Raw genomic sequence first — 7379 nt, forward strand, 5'->3', positions numbered from 1 at the left:
CTTGGCAAAAAATGTAATCCAATTTTATATTGCTGTTGTATGTAATTGCGTGCTCTTTGAATGAACATTATTTCCCATCCAGAAATCCCCATGTGATTCCAAAGCACTGCCCACATCACTGCCATATATGAATGTGTTGCTCCTGGCAGAAAATGACTATGGAGTTTTTTGCAAAGTTTTTATCAATTATCATTTGTTATGAAAGCATATCATGTATTTGCATTATCCTGAGAATACCATAAGTGTGGCCATTAGTGGGAGGGCAGGAAGAAGAGTGAGGCATTGTTTTTCTTTTTCTTCTGAATCTTTTTAATGCAGGCTTACACAGAATTCCCAGAACACATCACATTTGACACAGCAAAAAAATATTCTTACAAACCTGCACAAAGTCTGTTCTGTATTCAGATGGAATAAAGTCAGCATAATGAAAAAGCAATGTTGGGCTCCTCCTGAGTCTCTGACAAAAGCACAAATACTGGCTTTTTATTCTCTGCTGCTCTACTATTCAAACAGAATAAAATATCAGTCATACATTTTTTTAATGTCTGAAAGAGCTCTCTTGGCATTTCAGGCTTGGTGCACAGTGGGCTGGATACTTGAGTTTTAATTTTCCCGTTCAGCTTTCCATGGTCCCTCTCCTCCTGGAGCCCCTTTAACAATCTTTGAAAGCTGTTTTTTTTGCTTTATGTACATCTTATAGTTCAATATTTGTTGTACTAATTCTTCACAAGCCACTGGCAACTACCGCCAGTGGGCCAACATGAGTATTAGTGAGATGTGGGCAAGGGTGATTTTGATGAAACAGTGTTAGATATCTCTGTTTAAAACAGCTCTAGGAGCCCAGGGTGGATATTATTTCATTCCATGATGACCAGGGCAACTGAACTCAAAACTCTGACCCCAAAGGAGACCCCAAAGCCCAGTCTTGTTGAGCAATCAGAAATCTGACAGTGTTACTTTACGTTTGCTGCAAAATGACAAATTCTTTTTTCAATGGTGTTAGGAAAGATATTCTTGAAACATTTCTGCCTGCCTCCTGCATGTGACAAAGTTTTCTGAAAAGCTGCATCTTACTGGTTATATCACAGTAGATACTAGTAGGTCATCTGTTGATTTGTTTCTCAGAGAGAAATTATCTTTTTCCTCTACTCAGACAAGTTGCCAAGACTCCCTCACGAACAGCTGCTTGTTTTCAATCCCAAACATTTTTAACCATTTGTTTTGTCCTTCAAGGAAGTGGCTCCACTACATCCAAGACATGATTCTTAGAAAAATGAAAACATGATGCAGGCTGCACAGGCCACTTGCAGCTCATGAAGAAATTTGTGTGCTTGCTGACTGCTCGAGAAGTGCCCTCACTGACACCTACTACCCTGGAGCCCTGATGATCAGGTGATGAGATACTGCTGAGCATCCTGCAAATCAAGGGCTCTTTGTGCATGTCAAGGGAGCATCACAGCAGCTGCACATCTTCCTTTGCCCTTCGAGAACTGGACATAAATCCTAAGAAATGGATGCATGTGGCAGTCAAAAAACTGCACAGAGCCAAGGCAGGTATGATCTGGTTTAGAATCTGGAAGTAGAAGGATAAAATTAAGCACGGGTTAAACACCACCCTGGCATTTACCCAAGCAAGGTCTGGGGCAGATTTCGTAGCCTAAGTTTTGTGTCTCCATGGATACTGTGCCCTCACTGGGTGGGTAAAACACACTCGAGTGTGTTTTGTCTGAGTGGCAGGACGGTCTTTGACCGCATTTATATGTATCTTATGTGCTGTCATATGGACCAAGAAAACTTCACTGACTTGATTTGTAAGCTTGGTCTCCCTCTACCCCCAAAACCAACTTTGCTGAAGTAAGTTGTGCATTCTTGAATCTACTTTTGAAGAAAACGTAAAAATGAAAACAGAAAATAAGGAGCCAGAGATTTTAATGCTAGCATTAAAATTGTTTTCAGTATTTTAGGGAAATGTAGGGCTCAAATCATTGGTCACTCTACATTTTTTATATGCACAGCTGAGGCTAAACTTGCCTGCATGATATTTTCATACCAAAAATTCAGCTCTGAATAACCATCATTTTTAGTCTGATACTTTCAGGAGACACCCCAAAAGTGAGTTGACTCCTAGCTCTTTGCCTTTTTCTATTAGAATGAAGCCAAATGAAACAAATAATGTTGTCTTCACAAGTTAATTCAGTGGTTCTTTTCTTGCATTTTTGGCCTCAGCCAAGTTTTCCCCTCCTGCTCAATACTGAAAGATGTCAGTCAGATAGCTGTAAGGCCTTACACGAAACAGTGCAAAATAACTATGAAGCAAACCTTAGCTCTTTTTGTGCAACTTCATTTACACTGGAACACTGGAATCTGGAAAACTCTCAGAAAAGAAGAGTGGCCGAAACAGATTTATACACTTTTCTGGAAGACGGATAAGACTTACTGCTTGGCAAGGAAGCCAAAATGCTTTTACAAAGCCCAGCAGCCCTCTCTGAATGCTAACAGTATGTCTCTGCTTGTGGAAACACAGCATTCCTGTTTTGTCTCCTCTCTTTTGAGCTGCTTGCATGCACCTTTTTCTTCTTGGATATCGTTGTGTCATAAAGGACAGTGGAGCAGGTTTCACTTACCCTTGCAGGTAAGGGCCATGATTACTGATGGCTCCTGTGCTCCAGCCTCACTTCTCACCCTGTGCGCAGTACAGGGACTAGTAGTGTCACTGGATGTTTACCCCAATATAAGGCAACCAGGAGTACTCCAAAGAGTAGAGAAGGAAGAATAAGCTTTGGTCCCTGCTTTTCATAGCTACTGTCTGTTCTATAATGTTAAATAGAAAAAGAATGAGTTTTCCTTTCCATTGTAATTTATTAATTTCTCACAGTGACTTTCAAAATTGACTTTTTCAAAGACAAAGTGTCCAACATTTTGAAGCCATAAATGTGAAGTTAAATGGCAACAAAACCAAGACTGAAAAGCTATACTGGTATGGAAATATAGTAATTCTTATATACATGGGCTTGAATTCTGAACAGCTGATACTGCAGTGGATGTGACTCCATGGTGGCTGGTATGCCTTGGGCACTGGGAATGTTTGTAATATTCTGGGGGACTTGTCAGACAGCTTTACATAGTGTCAGCTTTACCCCAGTGTCACCTTGTTTTGCTTTCACTTCCATGGCAGTCTCCAGACACAATGAAAGCACATGAGTGAGGTTAAAATCTGAGTACATAAAAATAGCATCAGGAAATGAATCCACCACAAGGTTCCTACTAAGTGGAAGATAACGCACTACAGTATATGGTAGGAAATTTTTTTCAGCATTGCCACAGACAGAGAAGTTAACCACCTCATCTGACCTTTAGGTTTTTTTCTCTTCCATGCAGTCACACACAACTATTTATGTACCTGATATTAGAATTTAGTGCTGTTGTATCCATACATGCAGCATGTTCTTTCAACCACTGACATACCACATACAGAAGACTATCACTATGTTGGAAAACTTCAAGGTATCTTCCAGTAGGTGCAACCACAATGTTAAAACTTTAATTCTTGACCTGCCGAACTACTTTACATCTCTTCCTGTCTTTCGGGAAAATGGAGCTCTTTCTTTTTAAGTGACTGTAGAGGAAAATGGGAAACTGAATATTAGTTATCTAGTCTTCTGTTTTTCCCTTCTATGAACTAGCTGTATTTTTCACTCCTGACCATTGTTATTGGTCAGGAAAAAGCTTTTGCATACCTTTCCCAAAAACTCAGAAAAGGACATTATTTTAACTTTTTCCGTTCCCCCTTTTCTCTTTTTCCTTTGCCAAGTAAACATTTCTACATAGACATGGATATGTAGGCATCAAAGCACCATGGAAAACACTTTAATTCAAGCATTCCCATTTGAGAAAAGAGATAACAAGCAGAAAGGGCTAATGTTGTCTCCTTTTTGTCATGCAGCTGGTGGCCTAGCAGCTCTCATATCTTATGGGGCCAGATCTTATGTCAGGTTGAAGAAACAAAAAGTGAAGATCCAAGCAGAGAGTAGAGATGGTACCCAGCCTCTCCTTTCTGCTGAATGTAGACATTCTGCATCCGGTGAGTTCTGCATCCAGCTCTGGAGACCTCAGCACAGGAAAGACACAGACCTGTTGGAGAAGGACCAAAGGAGGCCACAAAAATAATCAGAGGGCTGGAGGAGAGGAGAGGAGAGGAGAGGAGAGGAGAGGAGAGGAGAGGAGAGGAGAGGAGAGGAGAGGAGAGGAGAGGAGAGGAGAGGAGAGGAGAGGACTCTGGGAGACCTTATTGCATCCTTTCAGCAATTTTAGCAGGGCCTGTTATAATAGGACAAGGGGTAAAGGTTTTAAATTAAAGGAGGGGGGATTCAGATTGGACATAAGAAAGAAAATTTTCTTGAAATGAGGGTGGTAAAATACTGTCCCAGGTTGCCCAGATAGGTGGTAGATGCCCCATCCCTGGAGACATTCCAGGCCAGGCTGGACAGGGCTCTGAACAACCTGATCTAGTTGAAGATGTCCCCGTTCATTGCAGGGGGGTTGGACTAGATGACCTTTGAAGGTCTCTTCCAACACAAACTGTTCTATGATTCTATGATCCTGCGATTGGGTGTAATTGCTGCTTGAATTTATAACCATTTTCAAAGTTGCAGCTGGAAACCTTTGGAGTTGCCAGACTGTCCATTCCCTCCTGATCACAATCTCATCCAAAGTGTTTAACTGCCATCAGAGGGTCTACCCCATCTGGTGGTGTGACACTGGGGCACTGGTGCTGCTCTGTCCTCCTGCCATTCCCAGGGTGCGTGGATGCTTGGTTACTGGGTCACAGATGCACCCTGAAATTGAGCTAGCCATAATTTTAAGCCCTCCTCTGAGTTTCCAGGTGAATAACAGCATGGGTGTACCTCTGTAGATAAAGGGGAAAGTCTTCAATAAGATTATGACACTGGAGTGGTAAAGCCAGTACAGGTACTTAAAATAGGAAAAGTTCCACAGATGGCTAAAAAGTGGAATGCTGGCCTTTGGGCCAGAGTTTCAAGCTGTTGTTTCATGCCACTTACTCAGGACTGAAATAGAAACAGAGGGAAAGAGGAAGAGGTGAAGCCAAAAATTCAGAGATTAGCAATATGTATCTTGCAGCTCAGCTTGCAGGCAGTTGTTCCCTGAAGCATGGCTAAAGAAAGTAGCTGACAGAACTGAAGAAATAACTCATTTTTATTGGTAAACATTCATCAGCCTGTAATTAGCAATAGGTTTTTTTTTTTATATGATTTAAAAGCCACCTTCATCTGGGATCTTATGGCAGGAGATGCCCAAGAATGTAAATTTTGGTAGCTAAGACACATAAACCAAAGCCAACCATGACGAGCAGGAATATTTTAAAATATTTCTTCTACAAGGATTAATAAATACCTTTTGAAGAGTTTTTTAAAAAGTTTCATTTTCCTATTTATTTTTCTCACAAAATTTGTGATTAAGTTCATGTACAGAAGTACAAAGAAGTTTTTTATTCCCTCTTTAAATGCATATCTCTCTGTAACCTGAACTTTGGTGTCATGACAGCCTGACCTCACTGTGAAGACATATTCCATTTCCTTAATTGCATTTGCATAATTTCCCATTGTTATGGTGTTATTGTGCTTCATAACTAGTATCCTTTCTTCTCCCCTTGCAGAACACAGAGATAGCAAAGGATGCCATAGATTCTTTAGACAGAAGCCACCTGTGAAATTTATGTATTTACATTAATAGAAAACAGAGGACCTGAGTGATGCTTTTGCAGTATTAAGTACAGCATAAATCATTTACTTGTTCTCTGTTTGTGACAGTCTGCAGTTTAAGCAAATTATTTGCTGACAGAAAATGTAACTGGAACTGTAGGTTCAGAAGCTTTGCTGCGCTCTTTTATCTACTCCCCTTTCTTCCTGGCGCGTCTTGATCTCCCCTGAAGAAATACTTTGAAACTCAAACCCCATTTTTTTTATGAGCTATATGCTGGGTAATGATATGAAGACCATGTTCTAATAGAGCAAAAATGGCTTCTCTTTAAAAACAAGAATTTTCAGGGTTCTTCCAGCAGCAGCTAGATATTTTTTTTTCTGCTTTGTGCCCAGAGTGATTTCCTAGTACCTGCTTCACACCCTTCCTGCAGCTTGGTCTCCTTCCTGCATAGTATCATGCTGTTTCCTACATGGGCAGTTTTTAGAAAGAGATGTAAAAAGCACCTTTTAATTTAGGCCTTTCCAATAAACCAAATGATTAATTCCAAAGACAGTAGTAGAATGGTCTGATTAGAGCTGTCCTGGCACAGGGGCACTCTGCCTTATGTGTTATTTTGGTTCCTGCTGGAGCCAGTATCGATGTGACAGAGGAACCCTAGCCTTCAGAGACTGGCAAGGAACATCCCAGCATGAGTGCCTTCCAAAAGTTCTTACCTCCTGGAGATGTCATTCAGGGCTACTGCCAGGGAGAGAGATGCTTCCTTCCCATCCTTGCTCAGTGCCGAGCTTACAGGTAGGCAGAAGGAGATGCAGGTCCTGGGACAATCGATAGGTCTTCTCTCTCCTTTCACTTGCAACTGTGGGCCTTGGAAAAAGCAGAGGCAAGTTCTTCTGGGTGTCATTGGCAGCTCAGTGGCCAGTTTTAATTTCTAGGGGTGAAATTACAGAATTAAAACCAGGATTTGCTCAAATTCAGAATGGTTCACTGCCCAGAAATAGTTGGAGGCATGACTCAGAAGCTTGCCTGCTGGGTGGGAATTCATATCCGATGGCCAGTGCACTTGGCTCCAGGGTCAGGATGTTTCTGGAATATCTAAGTCTCTAGGACCAGCTGCCAAGGCCTGTTCAGTGGGACTTCACAAATCCCAAACCTCCTGCCTCTTTCTACCCTGGATCCACATGTTGCATCATCTCCTTCCACCCCAGAAGGATGGAAGAAAACTCCAGACACCCCCAAAAGCCTCCAATACCCCTTAGCAACCGACACATGCGAGTGGTAGATCAAGTTCCAATGCATGTGTCAGTTATTCTGCTTCTTAGTCCTCAACTACTGTAAAGCAAGTTCAGTGAATAACTCTCTTTTCAGTACTTCCCCTTTTCTCTCCTTCCTGATATTACAGTCTAACAGTGTTTTCTGGCAAAATTAGAGAAGTATCAACATCAGAAGTGCCTGAACAGGCAGCTTCAATTCTGGTGCTGGAAAAGACAAACATCTGGCTTGTAGGAAAATGAATACTGCTATGTCTGTACCCTTTTGCCTCTAATTCTTTGCTGCCTCTGCCATCCATTGCAGATCAACTTCTTTCTGGTTGCATTTAGCAGCAGTGAAGCTTTTCCACCTCTGTCTCTGTCTTGTAGCTTCCTGTACTATTTCTTGCA

At 41.5% G+C, this 7379-nt stretch overlaps 1 long non-coding RNA gene across 1 annotated transcript; it reads right to left on the minus strand.

Annotated features, from left to right (window-relative positions):
* Nucleotides 1–342: 342 nt before the first annotated feature.
* LOC309449899 lies at nt 343–6967 on the minus strand. Its single transcript, XR_014186019.1, has 3 exons — nt 6745–6967; nt 6435–6649; nt 343–4131 (listed from the first exon to the last, which is right to left on the minus strand). It is a non-coding gene; the product is annotated as an uncharacterized lncRNA (long non-coding RNA).
* Nucleotides 6968–7379: the final 412 nt, after the last annotated feature.

The sequence above is a fragment of the Streptopelia decaocto genome (genome assembly GCF_964273445.1).
Source record: "Streptopelia decaocto genome assembly, chromosome: 1".
NCBI classification, from domain to species: domain Eukaryota; kingdom Metazoa; phylum Chordata; class Aves; order Columbiformes; family Columbidae; genus Streptopelia; species Streptopelia decaocto.